Raw genomic sequence first — 24,864 nt, forward strand, 5'->3', positions numbered from 1 at the left:
TTCACCAGAAACAAAGTTAAATTTTTAATTTATGAATGTTTTTTTTTGATATTTTCAACTCAGGCGCGCCAAAACCAACAAACCACTCGCAAACCCGTCCAAATACGTAATGCGAACCATCAAAGCTTTTGTTGAAAAACCGACAGAAGTTAGATTGTGGTGCGCCCTGTGCGTGCCGTTTGTGCGCCACTTGAAAACACGTACTAATCTGACGAACATACTGCGCGCGAGCGGCTCGCACACCGAGCAGAGCGCATATGTATACCTGCCTTTACGATGAATTCTCTAACATTTTCTGCGAGTTAGGAAGTACCACGTTTTCAATGAGAAGTTTTCTAAAAAAAAAAAAGCAAATAACTATCTATGACTGCCGAGTGGGAAAGAACTAAACTCTCGTCTCGCGTAACTACTAGCTCCCACTCTGGTTTAGCACTTCTTTGCTCTTTGCTCGTACTCTTTCTTCGTTCTTTGCTCGTACTCTTTCTTCGCTCCACTCTGAACGTGCACTTCTTTGCTCTTTGCTTGTGTGCTCTTTGCTCTTTGCTCGCACTCTTTCTTCGCTCCACTCTGAACGTACGCATAGGTAGTGATGTGAGTCGAGAATATTTCCAAGCGAATATTCGCAAACATTGGAAAGTTTCCGAGAATATTCGCCTATAAAAAATGGAAATATTCCCCTGTCCGCAAATATTCCCGGAAACTTTCAATGGAAAATTCTCGAGAATATTTCCGAGAACTTTCAAGAATGTTTCCGAGAACTTTCCATAATATTCCCGTGAACTTTTGATGATATTTCCAAGAGCCTTTTGGACATAAGAGTCAGTGACGTATTTTGAATTTACATGGTAGCGCTATTTAATTCACACGGCCGACGAACCTGTACCACTGCCAAGTACAAAAGGAACATTGTTTTGAACATTAACTTCATTATTTTTATACTAAAATGCCTAAAGCTATACTAAAATCATAATAAAGATGCACTAGAGATAAACAAACCAATACATGTTGAATGTTACGAGGAGTAGTCCCGAATCATGATTTAAAATGTATAAACTTTGCAAATCATGATTTGGGAGTCCTCCTCGAACATTCAATGTGTTTTGGTTTGTTTATTTCTAGTGTATCTTTATTGTGATTGTAGGATAGGTATAATGCATGGGAATATTTCAAAAAAGAAATAATAAAAAAAAGAAAAAATTCAAAACTACAATAAAGTTATATCATTAAAGCTTCCTGTAAAAACTAGATGGAGTTCAATTCTTAATTGTATATATAACATACAGAACTGTCTGGATGATGAAATATTTTGGATAAAGTTGTAAAAAGTAGCAGTTGTGCTAACGCCAATTGCGAAATGGATTAGACTTTATTGGAAGGCAATATGTTTAAAATATCTCAGGTTGTCGAGGCATTTAAGGATACAAAAAATATTTTTACCGAGAATATTCCATTACTTCCAATCAATAAGTCTGAGGAAAAGGAATGCTTATCTAAATTAGAAAAAAGAAAAAAATGACAGTGAAGTCTGTGCACTATGCTGGAAACTTGTTTGATTCTTCTTTAACAGGACAAAGCCTCACTGGTAAAGACCATATATATTAGCTGTGCAGTGTATAGACAAGATATTAACCAATCATCCCAAGTTTATTACCAAAAAAGAATACATTTTACAGAACTAACAAAGTTCTGAGCAAAAGCAGACCTTTGGTCGATGGATTTTATTTGGCTTTCAGCACGATCAGTAGATTGTGTAAGCTGGTGACAAGGAATGTGCACCATTGCACCAAAACTTCTTTAAAAGATTTGGCAATTACAATACTGGGGTTACCAGCTTCCTACGCTGAAACAGATCGTAGTTATAGCACATACTCTTTCATACATAATAAAAGGAGAATACATACATTTCATACCATACATATACTGACTATAGATAGAGCAGGGAAGTTAATAGTTCATAATGAAAAACTCACTAAAAGATCATAAACATGGAAAAATGGTATGTGATGAGAGTCTTTCTATAACTCATCTGTTGGAAGCAGGGCAAGACTCTAAATCCATATCAAAAATGAAAGATTAATCGAGACGGAGAGAGACTCTTCATTTATTCTCTTCATAATATGGAGTCCAGCTTGTGTGAAGACAATTTATTTGACTCACAAGAATAGACTCTTACTTATTTATATATTTTATAATTATAATTCCTTAGAATTTTGTAGTGTCTTTTGTTATTATTTGTTTAAAAAAAGAGTTCCTGCTTTAATACTATATAGGAAAGTTCCTATATAATCAATTTTGGTTTGGTTATTGTATGTATGTTATCTTTTTTATGTTAATATATTTTTAAATAAAATAACTTTTTTAGTTTTAATTATAACGACTATTTGGAGTATTTTTTTTATTAAGTTAAATTTTAAAATTTTGGACATCTAATTTTTACCATATTTTTTCTGTAGTCGTAATACCACAATAATAAGTAAAGCTAACTACTGATTTGTATAATTTATTAAAATAATTTTAATAAAAATGCAATACTTCCATAAGTTTCCGAAAGTTTCCAATATTCCCGGAAAGTTTCCGGAAAATTTCCGGCGTTTGAATCTTCCCGGAAATTTTACATCAGTACGCATAGGTAATGTTGTATACAAATTAAAGTACGGTAATGGTACTTTTTAATAGTGATATAAAATACAGGGTATCCCATTTAAATTTTACTGAAAAAATAATGTACTTGAGTTTTAACTCACCCTTTATTAGATATAAAGTAAATTAGCAATATCAACCATTTTTTTAAATTTTGACAATAAATAAAAAAATATGGCATCAATAAACCATTGCCGTTGTGCTTATTTTTATTTATACAGTGAGTTGAACTTGTTACGATTTTCATATAAAATTGGTTATAACTTTGTAAATACCCCGTATAACATACCCAACCTTTATATTTTGAAAGTAACAGGATCTATTTGTTTAGGATGAAAACTAGTTATAATTCATTGAAGGGTCTAAAAGGGTCTAATGTACACAATGGTCCCCTCTTCAACTTGTTGTGGTCAACTTACGCAGCGTCTAAACAGCGTTTCAATCATCAACAAATCACAGCAACTTGTCATCACAACTAGTTGCACAACTTATCGCCGTGTTTAAACGCCCCTTAATGTACACAATGGTCCCCTCTTCAACTTGTTGTGGTCAACTTATCGCAGCGTCTAAACAGCGTTTCAATCATCAACAAATCACAGCAACTTGTCATCACAACTAGTTGCTGTGACTTATCGCTGTGTTTAAACGCCCCTTAAGCAACTTTTATTCTATAGCGTTTTTTCACCAAGTTAATACGTTTTGAGTTATTTCCGAGTGAATAGGTATTTTCATTTTTCAACACAAAAACACGTTTTTAGACGGTTTTTCGCAAATAACTCAAAAAGTAAGTATTTTATCGAAAAAAACATATTGAGCAAAAATATAGCCTATAAAAAAGTGAAAAAATGGTGTATGTATGAGGTCTCTAAAGCCAGTAGAAGGAGAGTTGTAGCTAATGAAAAATAGGTTCATATTATTCGAATATGTCAACGTGAAATAACCAAAACATGGAGTACTTTTTGTTGAAAACTTATTACTACTTTTTTACAGTGTTTATAAAAATCTTTATTTTTGTTTTTTTTTAAGTTTCTAACATCAAAAGTAAGCAAGTGACGCACAAAATAAAATTGGTCCATTTTTTTGGTAAAAAATCGTGAAACTTACCCCCTAATAAGCATCCCAAATGAAATCAATAGTTACCGCTTCACAAGTTGCTTTTCTTGTGTATGTGTTGTTTACATGATCTGTAAGTTTCATCGGTTCAAAATGCTTATTTTTGAAAGGGCTGCAGTTGAAAGGTCTTGAACGAGTCACTAATCACGAGTGTACGCCAATGTTAAACAGCCATATCTTAACAAATTTTTGTCTTAAAGAAAAACAAAAAATCCAAAATACTCAGAGAAGTAAAACCTACATTATTTTATTCTTCGGCATTTTTTTTTTCAAAATAAAAAAATATATTGTTTTTATTTTAAAATCACTTCTCTTCAAAAATAAGCACTTTGAACCGATGAAACTTACAGACCTTATACGTAAATAAAGCAACTTATAAAGACGTAATGATTAATTTCATTTTAGATGCTAATTAGGAGGTGATTTTCTTGATTTTTTTTACCAAAAAAAGACCAACTTTATTTTGAGTGTAACTTGTTTACTTTTCATGCTAGAAACTTTTTTAAAAAACAAAAATAAAGCCTTTGTAAAAACTTTAAAACATTATCATGACTTTTCCCAAAAAACTACTTCATTTTTTGGTTATTTCATGTTGAAATATTCGATTTGGCATTTGACGAGTATGAACATTTTTTTTCATTAGCTACAGATCTGCTGCTACTGGGTCTAAATACCTCATACATCAACCTTCTTTTCACTTTTTGATAAGCTACATTTTTGCTAAGAATGTTTTTTTCGATAAAATACTTACTTTTTGAGTTATTATCGAAAAACCGTCTAAGAACGTTTTTTGAAGATATTCTTATTTAGCGGCGAATCGATTGAGGGTAAAATTTGATTGATCCGCGCGCATGCGCACAACGACAGTATGGTATTAATCGTTATACGGGCTCTGATTGGGTGTTGAAATTTTGAAATGATCTGTCAATAATTGTTCAATATGGAGATTATCGGTAAACAAAAATATTGTATAATATTAGTTTTTATTGATGTGTGGACAGAAATGAAATCAAATTTATAATTATAGTGACTTTTTAAATAGTTTTGAAAAGCCGCAGGTACGTAATTCTAAATGTTTCAGTTGGAAATACCTAATAGTTTCAATACCTATCTATTTGGAAAATGTAAACAAAATAATGTAGTTACCTATTAGTAGGCAATGCTTTAATTTACATAATCTGATTACGAACAAACTTTCTACAAAGCTTCATCTCATATATCGTTTTCTTACTCGATATTTTGTTGTATTTTATTTCGACAAAAATCAAACTAATAATTTTATTAAATTCATATAAATTTATGGTGTAAACGATTAGTTTGTGTATATTCCCACATGACGTATACGCGAATGTGGTGCAGTTTGAAATGCCGTCAACTTTCGTACGGCGCGGTAGACGTGAAGTGGGTTCAAGCCCCAAGCAAGTTATTATTTTTTTATTTTTTTTTTATAGATTTTATGATTGTAAGTATATTATTATATAATTTTTGAAGATATTCTTCTTTTTTGAAAGTGGTAGATAAGAAAGTTAGTTTGATTTTTAAATAAAATAAGTACAAATAACCTTTTAAGTATATTTACTTCGTTTAAATTACCTATTACATAATAGAAGAATATCTTCTTACGTGCGTACAAAGTACACACACATTCTTTTTTTTTATTGAAAAATGAACAAATTCACTCGCAAATAACTCGAAAAGTACTAACTTAATGAAAAAACTCTATAGAATAAAACTTAATTATAATTAGTCAGTCTATTTAATTCTGGACTTATTCTGAATGTATATTTTTCACCCACGAGAAGGGGTTAAGGCTCACCTGCAGGGCAAAAGCACACATCGGTACAATATCACTTTTTTTCTTTGACATGTTAGGTATGTGTATGCCAAATTTCATGTCAATACAAGCGGTTCTTTAAAATTTGGAGCAAAAACCGTGAGTAAATGGACTATATTGCTTTTTGCAAATACGATGAATTATATAAATTTATATGTTATATATATTTTTTTTTATTTAGCTAATGCCTCGACAACTAATGGCCATTGGCATGGTACAGTGGATTTTTCCAAATAGGTACCTAGTGTAATGTGTAGTGTGTGTGATGAGTAAGTACATCTTAATTGACATTATGAGTGAAGCAGAATTAAATCAATAAAAGAATTTTCGTATGAGAATATCTCATTGGACGTTGACGATCATTCTGGCCCCCATAAGTTCGTTTACAGCAGTTTGAAACAATTCTAAGGATGTTTTACCGTCTCAGATTTAGTTTATGGTCTCAGATTTTTCAGCCAAGACATCGGTCATCCACACGTCCATCTTCTTTCGTTTAATTTACCCTCCATGTTAACTTGTATAATGTGGTATTTAAAATTTGTCATATTTTCATCACATGAGCAAAATATAGGGGTTTTGTACGTTTTACTGTACGAATAAGCTTTTGGTCTTAACCTATTCTTTAAAGATTTTAATTTTTATATAAAATATTGCAACAACAACATTGCAATGAGTTCCGTCTGATAAGCCCTATGCGTCATGCAGTAAAAGTCCCATTAAGAGTCGTAGGTACCGGGTGTCCCAATAAGAATGGCTCTCGGCCATATCTCAGGAACGGTTTATAGTAGAGCTTTGAAATAAAAAATTTTATAACAAAAGTTGCCTCAGGAAAAGCCTGGAAATTATTTTCATAATTGTGGGTCCACCGCTAGAGAGCGTAATTGAATATCAAAAATAAAAAAATCTAAATTTTACAAAATTTTCCTAATGAAGGGGCATTGGAAATCCGATTATTGTATTCTTCATCAAATTCTGCGCATATTTTATTTAACAAGTTTAACTCTACCTTTGCAAATAATAGGTGGGGGTGAGTGGGAACCTTGTTATGAAAAAATGGCTGTAAGTCCGGTTCTGCTAAATCAAATTTTGAAAACTGGGTCTTGTTGAAGACAGATCCTTTTCTTCAATGTAAGCGTGATAATTTTGAACCATCCTAATAAGTAGTAAGCCAGCTGGGAGGCGTTATTTAATTTTTTTCAGAAATCTAGTTTTCTTTGGAAAATATTAAATACAAGTATGCATTTTTAATCATACTTTGTAAAATTAGATTAAATTAGCAATAGAATAGCAAAAACCGCATGTCGATACATTTTGTCTATCTCAAGATATCTCGAGAAACGTGTAAATTTTATACATAACTGTTACTATCACCGGTAAACTAAGTTAATGAAAAGTAGTGTGCTGTGGAAAAAAACAAAATAACATTTTCCAGATGTCAACGTATAAAAATATAATTAATTAAAACAACAATATAAAGAGAAACAATACTATTAAAATTAAATATAACACAGAACAAAAAGAACTACTTAGTGACGACCTAAATATTCAAATTGTTGCCCATCATACACTACTCTAGAATACATTATCCAGAGAATACTAAACGCCATTCAAAGCATATCGAGAGCAGAAATTGAAACTGCTGTTCAATCTACTCTTGAAAGAGTAAATGTTTGCAACGAAAATGATGGGCAAAAATTTGAACGTTTATGTCATCACTAAATAGTTGTTTATTTCTTTGTAATAGGGCTTTTCAACGCTTCTCATTTGTTTCGAGCCTCTGTCATATGCCGTATAATCCGTGTATAATATTAATATACGAGATATGAACGAGGCTCGAAACAAATGAGAAGCGTTGAAAAGACCTAATATACGTTGACAGCTGGAAAATGTTTCTGTGTTGTTTCCATAGCACACTACTTTTAATGAATTATTTCGTTTACCGGTGACAGTAACAGTTATGTTTTTAAATTTACACATTTTGTAAGATATCTCGAGATAGAAAAAAGGTATTAACATGCGGTTTTCGCTATTCTGTTGCTAATTTTGTCTAATTTTGTAATATGGTATTAAAAATGCACGTTTGTATTTAATATTTTCCAAGGAACACTAGATTTCTGGAAAAAATTAAATAACGCCTTCTAGCTGGCATATTACTCAGTAAGTTGGTCCGAAATCATAACTTTTACATTGACGAAAAAGATCTGTCTTCAACAAGACTAAGTTTGCAAAATTTGATTAAGCAGAACCGGACTCACAGCCAGTTTTTCATAACAAGGTTCCCACTCACCCCCACCTCTTATTTCCAAAGGTAGGCCTAAACTTGTTAAATCAAATATGCGTAGAATTTTATGAAGAATATGACGATCGGATTTCCAGTGCCCCTTCATTAGGAAAATTTTGTAAAATTTAGATTTTTTAATTTTTGATATTCAATTACGCCCTCTAGCGGTGGTCCTACAATTATGAAAATAATTTCCAGGCTTTTCCTGAGGCAACTTTTGTTATAAAATTTTTTATTCCAAAGCTCTACTATAAACGGTTCCTGAGATATGGCCGAGAGCCATTCTTATTGGGACACCCGGTACATAATCGAATCTATAAAAAGTGCGAAACAATCATCGGAGACGGTCAGTTTGGATTCAGAGCCAGCATGAGAAGCTCTCTTCAGTTTACTAGTTCTCTCCCAAAAATGTTACGACCAACAGAAAGATATATTTATATGTCTTATAGACTTCAAAATATACTGACCATTACTGATGTGAAGGAGATATTGTGTCACTGGACCAATTACATCCAATAACTATTTAATGATGAAAGAGAAGAACTGTCACTAGAAATCACAGAGGATAACGGACCACCAATATTAAGAGACGAAGTCATCTATGCCATTAAAAACACGAAAGAGGGTAAAGCTACTGGACCAGATGATGTGCCCATCGAATTATTAAAACTTATTGATGACGATTGTATTGATGTAATGGTTGAACTCTTTAATCTAATATATCAGACTGCCACAATCCCCAAACAATGGCTGCACTCGACCTTTGTAGCAATTCCCAAATGTCAAGTGCAACAACCTGCTCAGATCACAGAACAATATCTATAATGAGTCACACACTTAAAACATTTTTGAAAACTAATACATTGTTAAAACTTTTGAATATGAAATCAGTGACGCACAATTTGGCCTTAGAAATGGTATGAGAACAAGAGATGCTTTGTTGGCTTGAATGTGCTGGTCCAGAGATGCATGGACATGAATCAGGATATGTACTTATGTTTTGTAGACTTTGAAAAGGCATTTAATAAAGTTCAACATAAAAAGCTTGTAGGTATATTAAAAAGCAAAAATATTGACAGTGGTGATATGAAAATTATATCTAATATGTATTGGAATCAAACTAACAATAAGAGTTGAGAATCGGGACACCCAAGATATCAAAAAACAGAGAGTTGCGTGCTGTCCCCACTGCTTTTCAATGCCTACAGTATATAGCGGTATTTCAAGAAGCGCTCTCAAATTCAATAGAAGGCATATCATCAATGGAGAAGTTTTAAACAACGTACGTCTTGCAGACGATGGCGTAATAATAACGGATAACAACAATGATTTACAGAACGTAATGCAACGCCTTATTGAACTCTGTCATGAGTACGGACTGAAGATGAATTTAAAGAAAACTAAATTTATGATCATGACTAAATCAGCACATGCAAACATCCAATTGACTATTGAAGATACTGTAATTGAGAGTGTGGATAATTACAAATACTTAGGAACATGGTTAACATCAAATGTAGACCAAACGGAAGAAATTAAAACACGTATTGAAATAGCACGTGCATCATTCATTAAACTTAAAAAGTTTCTTTGTTGTCGGGATATAAGGTTAGAACTACGCCTAAGAATGCTTCGATGTTATGTGTTCTCTACTCTTCTTTATAGCGTGGAAGCGTGGACATTTTGAATAAGTTGGCCGCCTTTGAATTTTGGTGTTACAGAAGAATCCTACGAATATCATGGATTCAAAGAATGTCAAACGTGGAAGTAACTAGAAGGATAGGAAATCAACCGAAAATAATACTAACTATCAAAAGACGAAAACTTGAGTACTTGGGACATGTGATGAGAGGGCAAAAATACTCATTATAACAACTTATTATGCAAGGCAAAATCCGAGGAAAGCGAAATGTGGGAAGACGAAGAACATCCTGGCTTAAGAACTTACGGGGATGGTTCTAATGCAGTAGTGCAGAGCTATTTAAAGCGGCAGTCAACAGGGTCCGCATTGCTAAGATGATTTCCAACCTTCTATAGAAGATGGAACTTAAAGAAGAAGAAGACTTCAAAAAAAACATTTGATAGTGTAAGACACGACCTACTATTAGAACGTTTGCAAGATGTCGGTTTAGATGGAAAATACATCAAATTACTAAAAAACTTGTACTGGAACCAAAACACCAGAGTTAGGATCGAAGGTTCCACATCCGCCGAAGTAGAAATTAGGAGGGTAGTTGAACAAGGATTGTTCTGTCTGCCCTGCTGTTTAATCATCACTCCGAGTTTCTATTTAAATAGGCACTGGAGGATTCCAAGGATGAAGTCAAGGTGAATGGCGTAAATATCAACAGCATCAGATACGCCGATGATACAGTGTTGATTGCGGATTCCGATTTGGGTCTACAACCACTCATCGACAAGACCCGGTCGACTTCTAAGCAATTTGGTATTAAAATAAACATTAAAAAAACCAAAGTGATGTCAATCCGAAAAAACCAAAACGTACCTCAACCTTGCACAATAAATGGGTACATTTTAAAACGGGTCAATAGGTTTAGGTACCTGGGATGTTGGATCAATAGCAGCCTAAATTCTGATCTAGAAATAAGATCAAGAATAGAATAGAACAGGTCAGAAAATCTTTCGAAAAAATCAAGAAACTGCTTTGTGAACCTCGAATAAAACTCGTAATTTAACTACGTGTATCAAAACGTCTGGTCGACTCTTCTCTATGCAGTTGAGACATGGACCCTTAAAACATCAACCGTAAGTAAATTGGAGGACTTTTAAATGTGAATCTATTGGAGAATTCTCAAAATTTCATGGATACCTCAAACGAAGAAGTGCTGCATAGAATAGGTAAGGAAAGAGAACTTTTCAGCACAGTGAAAGTTAGAAAAACATCATACCTAGGTCAGATACTGACATACTGAGAAATACCTAATACGTACCAATATGCTCAACTTCCGACTCCACTCAACAGAAACATCCGACAATGAACAGGGCTAAATTTTGAACAGCTAATAAGAACACCTGAGAACAGAGAAGAGTTTGCAATTGTAGTAGCAAACCTCCATTGAAAGGAGGGCGCTTTAAGAAGAAGAATATAAATATTAATATAAATTTTTTTTTAATATGTTTTATAAATTTGCACGAACATATCAAAATCAGCGCCGGATTAACCATTAGGCGGACTAGGCGGCAGCCTAGCTAGGGCCCGGGCATTTGATGGGGCCCGCGTCCCGCTCAAATGCATTGACCTTGAATTATTTAAGTGGTTATGTAGGAAAAAATATAAAATGTTAAATAAATCAAATAGGGATAACGTAGACAAAGGAAGAAGAGAATAGTTAATTTATGATTCCCAATCAAACTCAGTTTTTTATTTGTCTTCTGTCAAATAATCCAGGAAAATACAACCGACTTCAAGCCAACATTAAGCAGTTATCTCCAACGGCATTTCCATGTTCTATTTGTTAATCAATTTTGCAAGCAAACTTTGCTTTGGAGCTGTTAACTATTTTGGAATGGTTTAAGAACTATTCGTTCTTAATCGTAAAATATTGCAAAACCTCCGGATTTTAAAGAACCTTTGGATTTTAAAGAAGAGCTTGGATTGACATGCAATTAGGCATAAACATAGCTAACACGTCAAAGAAAAAAAAGTGATATTGTGCCGATGTGTGCTTTTGCTCTTAGGTTGAGTCCACCCCTTCTCGGGCTTGAAAAAATATACGGTCAAAATACGTACGGAAGTGGATAAACTAATTAGTTGTAAGCAACTTTTGCTCTATAGAGTTTTTTCACCAAGTCAATACTTTTCGAGATACTTTCAGTGAATAATATGTTCATTTTTCAAAAAAAAATACGCTTTTAGAAAAAAATATTGTTAGCAAAAAGATAGTTTATAAAAGGTGAGAAAATGGTGTATGTGTGAAGTCTGTAGACCCAGTAGAAGCAGAGGTGTAGCTAATTAAAAGTAGATTCTTAGTCGGCAAATTCCAAATCGAATATTTCAACTTGAAATAATCAAAAACTGAAGCATTTTCAGGAAAAACTCATCATAACTTTTATAAAGTCTTTAAGAAAAGCTTTATTTTTGTTGTTTGAAAAAGTTTCTAGCATCAAAAGTAAGCAATATACGCTCTAAATAAAGTTGATCCCTTTTTTTGGGTAAAAAAACTGGTGAAAATCACCCTCTAATTAGCATCTCAAATGAAATTAATCGTTACCGCTTCACAAGTTACTTTAATTTTGTATTGTAATATGTTCTGTAAGTTTTATCGGTATAAAGTGTTTATTTATGAAAGGGTTGCAGTAGAAAAGGCTTGAACAAATCACTAATCACGAGTGTATGCAAATTTTAACAGCCATATTTTAACCAATTTTTATCTTACAAAAAAACACAAATCTAAAATATTCAAAAAAGGAAAACCTATATTTTTTTACTCTAAGATTTTTGGTACCACTAATACACAGGCCTACAGTGTTTTTGGTGCCAAAGTGTTTAGAGCTGATTTTAGGTATATTTGGGGTGCTGATTCCGAATATGGCTTTAGTTTTGCCCTATCAGCTCTAGTTTTAAAGATAATTGTAGGTCGTGCCAGCTATTATGCATTAAAATACGAATATGCTGATATGGATATACTAAATTGGAATAAAAATCATACAATTAGAAAAAAAAGTATATTTTAAGGCATTTAACTACAATAAAACCCTTTGTGCAATGAAACAGATATACAATTAGTTTTGAGAAAAAAACTAACAAAATAGAAAAAAAAAAACATTACTTGACGTAACGAAAGTTTCTCTTGCGCGATTTCCTGGAATGAACTTTTAAACAGTCTCTCTTCAGACTCCAGCAAAAACCTGCCATCATACGGGTGTCCCATCTTCCTTGGTACCGGTCCTCCATGGTTTTTATGTCTTGGTGAAATCTCTCACCTTGCTCCTCACTTGTGTCACCTAAGTTTTCAGGGAAACGGTCCAGGTGGCTGTGAAGATAGTGGACTTTGATGCTTATATTACATCCGTAATTGGCAATTATTAAACAAACGGTTTACCAGCTCAGCATAGTTTTCACTTTTGTGATTTCCCAGAAAATTTTTCATCATGTCCACAAGAAAGCCAAGCTTCTTTCTCTACCTCATTCATTGACCCCACAAAAGACGGATCCTTTGTATGAATTCTGATCTGTGGTCCATCAAAGATACCAGCTTTAAGTTTTTCCGTACTTATCTTGGGCAGCTTTCTTCCTATCTAGGCGAAGCATGGTCCATTAGAATCAAGTGCCTTAACGAATTGCTTCATTAGGCCTAGCTTAATATGGAGGGGTGGTAAGATTATGTTCTCTGGTTCGACTAAAGGCTGGGCAATAATGTTCTTTCTTGCATAAATAAAGCATAATATATTGAGAACAACAAATATACCGAGGAAGAAGTTTAATTAACAATGTATATTCCTGTGAATAACATAGTCTTCATTATCTCACATATTAAAACTACTAATTTCGGAATGTGCCATATCCATAAAACTAGAGCTGATACAAAAAAACGGAATCCATATTTCGATTTATCCCCCCTAATATAGTAAAAATCAGCTAAAAGATTCACGGCACCAAAACAAAAAAATTTTTCTGTAGGCCTGTGTAATTTTTAAGCTATAAAAAAAAACCTTTTTTTTTCAAAATTTCAAAAAAATTATTTTACTTTAAATCCCAATCTTTTGGTAAATAAGTAAAGTAAATTATAGAGGGGTAATTTTTCCAAAAAAAAAGAGACTAACATTATTTGGAGCTTAACTTGCTTAATTTTGATACTAAAAAAAAAAACAAAAATAAAACTTTTTTAACACTTTAAAAAAGTTTTGATGATTTTTCGTCGAAAAGTGCTTCATTTTTTGGTTATTTCAAGTTGAAATATTCGATTTGCAATTTGACGAATGATAATCTACTTTTCATAAGCTCCAGCACTGCTTAGACTGGGTCTACATACTTCATACATGCATCATTTTTTTTTACTTTTGTATGTGCTATATTTTTCCTAAGAATATGTTTTCGATAAAATACGTCATTTTTGAGTTATTTGCGAAAAACCGTCTAAAAACATGTTTTTTGGTTAAAAAAATTAACATATTCACTCGTAAATAACTCGAAAGGTATTAACTTGTGAAAAAACTATATATATATAAAACAAAATTTACTTAGTTATCAGTTTATCCATTTCCGGACTTATTTTGAACGTATATTTTTTCACCCCCGAGAAGGGGTGATACTCACCCCCAGGACAAAAGCACACATCGGCACAAAATCACTTTTCTTCTTTGACTTGTTACCTATGTGTATGCCAAATTTTATGTCAAACAAAGCGGTTCTTCGATTCGGAGCAAAAACCGTGAGAAATTGGAAGGATAAGTTTTTGCGAAATGTCGGTTAAAAGACTTGTATACTAAATGGGCAGCTAGATTTGATGCTGCTACAGCGGTACAAATTTTATTTAGGAAAATGAAAACGTATCAAATAGCTCTTTTAACCATTATGTGGTCTAAATTTTTAGAACGTTTTAGTGCTGCTAATAAACATTAGAAGATACAACTATAAATTTATCAGATGCAGTTACTTCCCAAAACAACATAAATATCTGTAAATTTGTTTTAACTGAATGGTCGCTATAAAGAAGCCTACTTCTTATGGCCGCCTAGGGCCACATGATGCCTTAAACGGTCACTGATCAAAATAATTGAATTTTTGGTAAATTCTCAAAAAATATTTCTTAAAAACTTTCATACCTGATATTTTTATCAACTGCTATAAGGCTACGGTGCCCAACTAACACAAGTCAGGTTTCACACAGGTACTTTCTGAATAAATGGAGCACTAATATAAGTCACTCTGAACACTTTCAAACACATACAACTCACAAAAATGATTTGTATTGAGATTTTTCGCTCACTATAATTTATATACTTTTCGCCAAAATTTAATGAAAAAAGAAGAATAACATTAAAATTTTTTATTTGGTACATAATTAGAAAACAATAGAATAGATACCTAAATTATTATCGTTTTACCAAAACAATTCTTCAAAAATTATTTTAAGAATACTAGACTACAATAGCAGTGGCGTGCTGGCCATATAAATGAATCGGTGCAATCAACGAGAGGCCGCAGCCTTTTGAGGCCGGTCAGATAGGATTTTTTCACAAAATTTTTTAGATGTAACAAAAAAAAATATTTTTTAATTTCTAATCGAATTTTAATTTTGCTAATAATATTAATAAAACATTTCAAAAAAATTTAAATTTTTCCAATTTCCTTAAAACTTGTATGTACTCTGCAGAATAAAAATTGTCTTCCACATTTTTTCCGAATTATTGGAAGTATTGAAAAACGATTTGATCAAGACAAATGATGTGATGTGATTAGTGATGTAACGAATGTCATTTTTTGAACATTCGCGAATACGAATGCGAATGCGAATATCTGCTACCGACATTCGCGAATGCGGATGCGAATGCGAATATTCAGTTTTTTTAAATTAGTTTCTATTTTGCAATGTTTTCTAAATTTTATAATAGTTAATAGTAATATAAAAGTTAATAGATATTTTGTGCAAATCAATCTGAATCTTACGCTTTATTTTATTACTTCTTCTTTCTCATAATCCTTTGTGCCCTTCAGTGCGTCGGATATAGGGTTCCGCTCCGCTTCTTATCCATTTCTTCCACGCACTTCTATTGGTAGCCAGTTGGTTCATATCTCTTATAGTCATGTCTCTCTTTTCACCTATATTATGGATTTGGTCTATCCATGTCTTCCTCGGCCTTCCCTTTTTTTGTTAGCAATTTTGGCTTAATGTACTTTCTTTGTTAGCCTCTTTTGCTCCATTTGCAAAAGTTTTGTTCCAAACCAGTTCAATTGTTAGTTTTCGATCTTCCATATGACATTAACGGATTAACTATGTTATCTATTTCTGATTTCCCAAAATGTGTATTATTTAATGAGTAATACACCTTAGTAGCCTTCTTCATTTTATAACTCTTATTGACATGTCCGTTTTTCCATCATTTGTTATTATATTTTCGAAATACATACATATATTTAAATTAAAAGCTTTATTACATAATACCAAATAAGAAAAAAATGAAGGCTGATAATGTGATTATTGAGGTTAACACACGACTGCATATGAAGTCACTTACTCCATAAGAAGACGTGTCTACATGTGAAGCGTGTCCGTGAATGTGTTAAGTTACCTTTTCTTGATAAAAAAAGACGAGAAGTGATTAGATTTTTATTTTATTAACCAAATATTAACTTCAAATGATTTTTTTTCTGTTATTCATATTCGCAAAATATTCGCACAAACTTCGCGAATGCGGATGCGAATATGCAAAAACATGCGAATATTCGCGAATGCGAATGCGAATACGAATATTCGTTACATCACTAATGTGAATCCAAAAATTTATGATGTTATATGCACTCTACATCCTAGAAATTTTGACAATAAAAAATGGTATACCTTTAACGGCATTTAAATCATTTACTGAAAAATTAAGAAATTTTTATCCAACCATAATTGCGACTGCAATTAGAGAAGAACTCGTGGATTGTGCTGATAAATGGATTGTATTAAAAAATAGGATTTTTCAAAATACTGAAATTATAGAAGATCGAGTTAATGATGAATATGTTCAGTCTACAGAAATTATGAAGGATGATATTATTAATCTAAGTGATAATGAACATGAAGTAACAAATGACAATGTTGTTGATATCGTGATAACTTCACCTTCGTGTGGTACTAATAAGTATAAAGATTGTATAGCTTGCTGTTACGCTGTTTTGCATAAGTACAACTTATATCAGTGTACTTATTCAACGTTGAAATACATAAAAAATCAGTTAAGAAGTACTTTAACACAAGATCACTTGGAAACATTTATACTAATGGCTATAGAAAAAGAAACTTTGTATGAGCTTAAAAATGATGAAATAATCGACGAATTTGCTCAAAAATCTACTTTAATGCGGAAATTATTGGTCGAGAGTTAAGTTATTATTTTATAAAATAATTGCAAAAGAATGTTTAGATTATTTCATTGTATTAACATTTTAATTATTGTTGAATTAAAGTATTTGCACTGTACTTGTATTTGTACTCTTTTGTATAATCGATTTACTAAAATTCAACTTAATACATGATTGAAAGTTCTCAAAATGTTATTTTACTTTTATCTTAATTACTACATCAAATTCATATTATATTTATTCAGGAAATCATGGTTTCTGCCTTACTGTATACAATATTGGCATACATGTCATTTATTATTTGTAAAATTATTGCTTATTCTTAAATAAAAAATATATCAAATAAAAAAAAATCATTGAGTTTAAAGGTGTATGTTTGATTTAAAAATAATTTATATTTTTGTTTTTTTTTTTGATTTTATAAATAACAATAAAACATCCTGATAATAGAAGGTAAAATGATGGGAGGCCGCTTTTCTATAAAATCACCGGGCCGCTTGAAAAGTTCCAGCACGCCACTGTACAATAGTACTCTGGGCTAATTAGCAAAATACAAGGAAAAGTTATTTACCAGCAATTTTATTGCTGGAATCGAATCTTATGATTGTATATATTAATAATATAGGTATAGACCAGGGCGCACCTGTAAAAATATTAGTACATTTGGACATTGAGAGGTGACTCAAATTTTTTTAGAGAAATTGCTTTAAAATGAATCAAATAATAATATTTGAGTTATCCTCCCCCTCAAAAAGGTCCGGAACATTGTTTAAATAATCAAAATGTCAAAAAATTAAGGAAAAATTCGATTTTTTTCTTAGTTTTTTGATTATAATTTAAAAGTGTTCATTTCCGAGAAAAGTTGTACTGACATAAAAGTTGCGTAATTAAATTTTCTACAATATAGAATTGGTTAAAATTTTAAAAAATAGTCACACTTGTTGCAAAATAGCAATATTTGCGAAAAAAAAACATACAAAAACAAGTATTCGCATTTTACGTTTTTCAACCATTTATGCTACACTTAGGACCTTCATATTTCAACCTAAAAAACTTTATGATACAGTAAAATAATACTGTAAATTTCATTAAGATCGGTGTAATACATTTTGCAAAATAAATTTTGCAATCCAGCTTTCGTAAAAAAAATTAATTTTTTCAAAATGTTGCAGGACTGAAAATAAAGCAGATAGCAAGTTGAAAATTTTTTGGCTTAGAAAAGTGTACTGTACCTTTCATTTGCAATTTTGCAAAATTAAAATCGATTAACACCACGGCGTCAGGAATTTTTTTAAGTAAACATTAATTATTGGTGCTACGCGCAGGACAGCGGATAGTTTGCTCTGATTGGGCATTCCAATGACCTTTGATAATGATTGATACATTTTAATTTTTATTACATTTCGATATAAATAAATAAATTTGTTTATTGCAAAATAAAAACACGTACTCTATCCTTTGAAATAACACTTTTATTAGCAAAAACTTTCTTTGTTCATATATTTTAACTTAAATAATAAAAGTTTATTATTTTTAAACATATGCAATTGTTTGAACAATATTTCACAAAAAATAATAAAATTAGTTTGATTTTTGTGAAATTAAAATATTAAAATACAACCAAATATAGAGTAAGAAAATAATATATTAGATAAAGATTGGAAGAAATTTTGGTGGAAATCAACTTGTGTGAATCGAACACCGCTGTCCTGCGCGTAGCACCAAAAATTATTGTTTATTTCAAAAATTTTCTGACGCCGTGATAATTAATCGATTTTAATTTTGAAAATTGCAAATGAAAGGTACAGTACACTTCTATAAGCAAAAAAATTTCAACTTGCTATCTGCTTTATTTTCAGTCCTGTAACATTTTGAAAAAATGAATTTTTTTTGCGAAAGCTGGATTGCAAAATTTATTTTGCAAAATCTAGTAAACCGATCTTAATGAAATTAACAGTATTGTTTTACTGTATCATAAAGTTTTTCTGGGTAAAATATGAAGGTCCTAAGTGTAGCTTAAATGGTTGAAAAACGTAAAATGCTAATACTTGTTGTTGTACGGTTTTTTCGCAATTATTGCTATTTTGCAACTAGGGTGACTACTTTTTAAATTTTTAACCAATTCTATATTGTAGGAAATTTAATTATGCAACTTTTATGTTAGCACAACTTTTCTCGGAAATGAATACTTTTAAAGTTATAATCAAAAAACGAAGAAAAAAATCGAATTTTTCCTTCAATTTTTGACATTTTGATTATTTAAACAATGTTCCGGACCTTTTTAAGAGGGAGGATAACTCAAATATAATTATTTGATTTATTTTCAAGTAATTTCTGCAAAAAAATTTGAGTCACCTCTCAACGTCCATCTCAAAACAGATGCGCCTGGACTAGTATGCAAAGTCCGCAGATAGTGTGCTACTTTTTTTATAAACAAAATGGCGCCCGAAAATCGTGTTTTTTTCAATTCTTGCTCTATAACTTCAAAGATTTCAACTTTACACCAAAAATGCCTAAATAAAAATTTACCGTAATTAAATTCTACATAGAAACTTGTTTTTTCCGATAGTTTAGCAACAATTGAATTGTTAATTAAAAATTACGGTCGCTATAATACTCACAATAATTGTGATATATAAGAATAGCTATGATTTTTTTATAAAAAGACACTGTACCTATCTAATATGTACTTTACAGAATTAAAATTGGACTATTTAAGCGGTCTTAGGAATATTTTAAAATTATAAACAATTTTTTGGCTTAAAAACAAATAGAATATCTCGGGAAATATTAAATTAAATTAAATCATGAAAACTATATTTAAAAAAAAGCAGCAGGACGCTTCTTTTAAAATAAAAAACGTTTAATTGTGATGAGTGGTTATTGAGATACAACCGGTCAAAGTTGACCAGTATTTACGGCAAACATATAAACAATAGGATCATAATTTTTGAACCTTCACCTTTCTATTTCAGTACTCTTTCTCCACACCAATTTTCATATCTTCAAAGTGCTCATAACATATATTATTATAATAAAAACTATCGATATTACGAGTGAAAAATGCCAAAAATGGCAAAATTCCAATCAAAAATTAGGTTGGAGAAAATGTAATCTCAGGGTCAAAATCGGTCTACGATAATAAAATAGATTTTCTCGGCTTTCCATGGAGCAATTTTCTTCATTCTTTTTTGTTTCCAAGTAACTCGAGTAGAGCCATCTAACTAACGCATTATTAAATGTCAAACTTGCTTTTGTTTTGTTATAATAGATTAATTTATTTATAAGAAAAGAAAACTACATATTTTTTCCAGTTATAGACTTTTTTTAGAAAAGCTTACACACATATTCTCATTTGAAAGCTGTATAATTATTTAAACAATCTTTATTTAAACAAATTAAAAATTTTTGTTATAATAACTAAATTAATTTATTATAACAAAACAAATCAACTTTGACATTTAATAATGCGTTAGTTAGATGGCTCTACTCGAGTTACTTGGGAACAAAAAAGAATGAAGAAAATTGCTCCATGGGAAGCCGAGAAAATGCATTTTTTTAACGTATACCGATTTTGAACTTTGAGCTTACATTTTCTCCAACCTAATTTTTGATAGGAATTTTGCTATTTTTGGCATTTTTCACTCGTAATATCGATGGTTTTTATTATAATAATATATGTTATGAGTACTTTGAAGATATGAAAATTGGTGTGGAGAAATAGCACTGAAATAGAAAGGTGAAGGTTCAAAAATTATGATCCTATTGTTTATATTTTTGCCGTAAATGCCGGTCAACTTTGACCGGTTGTATGTCAATAACCACTCATCACAATTAAACGTTTTTTTCTTTTAAAACCGTCCTGTCGCTTTTTTCCAATACCGTTTTCATGATTTAATTTAATTTAATGTTTCCGGAGATATTCTATTTGTTTTTAAGCCAAAAAATTGTTTATAATTTTAAAATATTCCTAAGGCCGCTTAAATAGTCAAATTTCAATTCTGTAAAGCACATATTAGATGGGCACAGTGTCTTTTTATACAAAAATCATAGCTATTCTTATGTATCATAATTATTGTGAGTATTATAGCGACCGTAAATGTTTAATTAATAATTCAATTGTTGCTAAACTGTTTATTTAATTTCCATTGGCTTCTGGAATTAAAATCTATACGAAAAGAGCTTTTATAATACCAAGTTATTTAGTTATTGATAAACAATTACTTATCTAAAATTTTAGTTGAAAATTAAAGATTTTGTTGGAAAAACCTGCATTTTCCGGGGAAAATTTTCGTCGAAGTAAATCGGAAAAAACACGTTTCTATGTATAATTTAATTACGGTGAATTTTTATTTGGGCATTTTTGGTGTAAAGTTAAAATCTTTGGAGTTATAGAGCATAAATTGAAAAAACACGATTTTCGGGCGCCATTTTGTTTATAAAAAAAGTAGCACGCTATCTGCGGACTTTGCATAACTATATTATTAATATATACAATCATAAGATTCGATTCCAGCAATAAAATTGCTGGTAAATAACTTTTCCCAAAAATGGCCTATTTTCCGATAATTTGCCAAGACTATAGCTGTTTTTAATAAAAACACTCATATACAATTCAGATGTGATGGAAGTTGCATTTCATTGTCTTATTACATCATAGTCCATTCTTTCACGGTTTTTGCTCTAAATTTTAAAGAACCGCTTGGATTGACATGAAATTTGGCATGCATATAGCTTACATGTCAAAGAAAAAAAGTGATATTGTGCCGATGTGTGCTTTTGCCCTGGGGGTGACTTTCACCCCCTCTGGGGGGTGAAAAAATATATGTCCAAAATAAGTCGGGAAATGGGTAAACTAACTAATTTTAAGTAACTTTTGTTCTATAGAGCTTTTTCGCCAAGTCAACACTTTTCGAGTTATTTGCGAGTGAATATGTTCATTTTTCAACAAAATAACCACATTTTTAGACGGTTTTTCGCAAATAACTCAAAAAGTAATAATTTGGCGAAAAAAACGTTCTTAACAAAAATATAGCCTATAAGAAAGTAAAAAAAAAGGTGTACGCGTTAGGTCTCTGGATCTCGTAGAACTAGAGTTATAGCCAATGAAATATAGATTCATATTCACCAAATTTCAAATAGAATATTTAGACGTGAAATATCCAAAAAATTAAGCACTTTTTGGGGAAAACCCATAATAACTTTTTTAAAGTGTTTAAAGAAAGCTTTATTTCTGTTTTTACAAAATGTTTCTATAATTAAATTTAAGCAAGTTACGCTAAAAATAAATTTGTTCCCTTTTGTTTTTGCAAAAAAAATCGGGAAGACCAACCCCTAAGTAGCAACTTAAATGAAATTAATCGTTACCGCTCCACAAATTATTATACTTATGTTGTGTTTATATGATCTGTAAGTGTCATCGATTCAAAGTGCTTATTTTTGAAAAAATTTGGTTTCAAAGTAAAATTTTTAAAAATTTAAATTTTGAAAAATATGCTTTTTTTCAAAATAACTTAAAAATTGTTAGAGATACCAAAAATCTCGAAAAACAAAAAAAAGTCAGATTTGCTTTTCTGAATATCATGTATTTTTTTGTTTTTCTGTTAGACAAAAATTGAATAAGATTTGGTGTTTCTAAATTTGCATACATTCGTGATCAGTGACTTGTTCAACCCCTTTTAACTACAGTCCTTTCAATAGTAAGGACTTTGAACCGATGAAACTTACAGATCATATAAACAATATATATACGAGTCAAGAAACTTGTGAAGTCGTAACGATTAAGTTCATTTAAAGTACTAATTGGGGGGTGATTTTCTTGATTTTTTTACCAAAACCAAAAAGGACTAACTTTATTTTGAGCGTAACTTGTTTAATTTTGATGCTAGAAATTTTTTTTATAAAACAAAAATGAAGCTTTTTTTAAACACTTTAAATAAATCGTAATGAGTTTTCCCGAAATGTGCTTCATTTTTGGTTATTTCACGTTAAATTATTCCATTTGGAATTTGACGAATATGAACCTATCTTTCATTAGCTATAACTCTGCTTCTACTAGGTGTAGAGACGTGATGTATACACCATTTTTTTAAATTTTTTACAGGCTATATTTTTGCTAATAAAGTTTTTTCGACAAAATACTTACTATTTGAGATATTTGCGAAAAACCGTCTAAAAGCGTGATTATTTTGTTGAAGAAATGAACATATTCACTGCTAAATAACTCGAAAAGTATTGACTTAGTGAAAAAACTCTATAGAACAAAAGTTACTTAAAATTAGCCAGTTTATCCATTTCCTGACTTTTTTTGGACGAATATTTTTTCACCCCCAAGAGGGGGTGAAAATCACCCCCAGGGCGAAAGCACATATCGGCACAATATCACTTTTCTTCTTTGACTTGTTAGCTATGCGTATGCCAAATTCCATGTCAATCCAAGCGGTTCTTTAAAATTTAGAGGTTTTGCAATATTTTACCGTTAAAGAACGGACTATCATTGCTATTTTTTGGTAGTTATAATTTTTGTTTATTTTTATATTTTTTTGTCAGAGGTTATGTTTTTACCTCCACTACATACAGGGTGATTGATTAGTGGGGTAAAGCTCCGTAGATCCGTTATAGTAATAGATAACAATAAAAGTTAATAACAAAAATTGTAGCCAACTTTGAGCTTCACATTTCAAAATTTAATTAGAATGTTACAGGGTGGTCCATAACATATTGGTAGACCAAACTTTTGTTTTTTTTAATGGAACACCCTGAATTTTATTTTATATTCGAAATCTTCTTAACTTCTCCATTACAAAAATATAAAGGTTTGGTATGATATATGGTATTTACAAAGTTATAACACATTTTATATGAAAATCGTAACGTAACAAGTTCAACTCACTGTATAAATAAAAATAAGCACAAAAGCAATGGATTATTGATGCGATATTTTTTTTATTTATTGTCAAAATTTTCATAAATGATTGATATTGCTAATTTTCTTTATATTGAATACAGGGTGAGTCAAAACCCAATTACATTATTTTCTCAGTAATTTTAAATGGAACACCATGTATTCTATATCACTATCGAAAAGTACCATTAGCGTACTTTAATTTTTATGTAACATTCCGTATGCCTAAATTTATTAATTTTCGAGATATTTTTATTTCTCTAAATCTTTCCAAATTTTAAGTAAGCCGTGAATGAATTGTCTAAAACTGACAATTTACGATTACTGATTATCAATCTGGTAATAAATGTAACAATGTAGCAAATAAAGAAAGAAAAATAATTAATTATTAATAAATTTTACAAAAAAATCACAACTAAAACTTACTTACAACATTTTTGAAACAATTAAAAACTACTTTTGTATGTAAAAATCAGTATGATACAATTGATCCAAAAAATGGCATAACCTAGACATCCAAAGTGAAAGTTATCCTCCAACACCAAATTGTTCTATATATTCCACATAATGTTCAGAAAAAAGTTACATCATTTTGAGCGTCGGGTTTGGGGGGAGAGGGGAGGAAATCGGTAAATTCGTAGTTTTTTACGTTTTTCAGCATGAACCACCTTTTATACAAAAAAAATCCTGTTGAAGAAAATTTCTTTCATCAGTAATAATATTATACATTGCCCAAAAAAATATAAAAAGTATCAATTTTACTATACCAATAATTATACTATACTACCTCCGTAACTTTGGAACCGTTCATTTTAGAAGGGTTATGTATAGGACCTTTTTTATTTCAAATTTAATGTAAAACATTTTTGTATAGAAGATTATTCATGCTAAACCGCACAGTTTTAGAAATATTGACGAAAAACCTAAAAAAACTACGAATTTACCGATTTCTCCCCCCTCTACCCCCAAACCCGCCCCAAACCCGACGCTCAAAATGGTGTGACTTTTTTCTGAAGATTATGTGGACCATGTAGAACAATTTGGTGTAGGAGGATAACTTT

At 31.1% G+C, this 24,864-nt stretch overlaps 1 protein-coding gene across 1 annotated transcript in view; it reads right to left on the bottom strand.

Moving 5' to 3' along the window:
• The window catches only part of LOC126890776 (acyl-CoA Delta-9 desaturase-like), a 97,873-nt gene extending 83,093 nt beyond the window's left edge, over nt 1-14,780 (bottom strand). Inside the window, exon 1 of the mRNA XM_050659963.1 lies at nt 14,655-14,780. The gene's annotated coding sequence lies outside the window, so the exon portion shown is untranslated. The remainder of the gene's footprint in view (nt 1-14,654) is intronic.
• Between the last annotated feature and the right edge of the window lie 10,084 nt (nt 14,781-24,864).

The sequence above is a fragment of the Diabrotica virgifera genome, chromosome 8, assembly GCF_917563875.1.
Source record: "Diabrotica virgifera virgifera chromosome 8, PGI_DIABVI_V3a".
Taxonomy (NCBI): Eukaryota; Metazoa; Arthropoda; class Insecta; order Coleoptera; family Chrysomelidae; genus Diabrotica; species Diabrotica virgifera.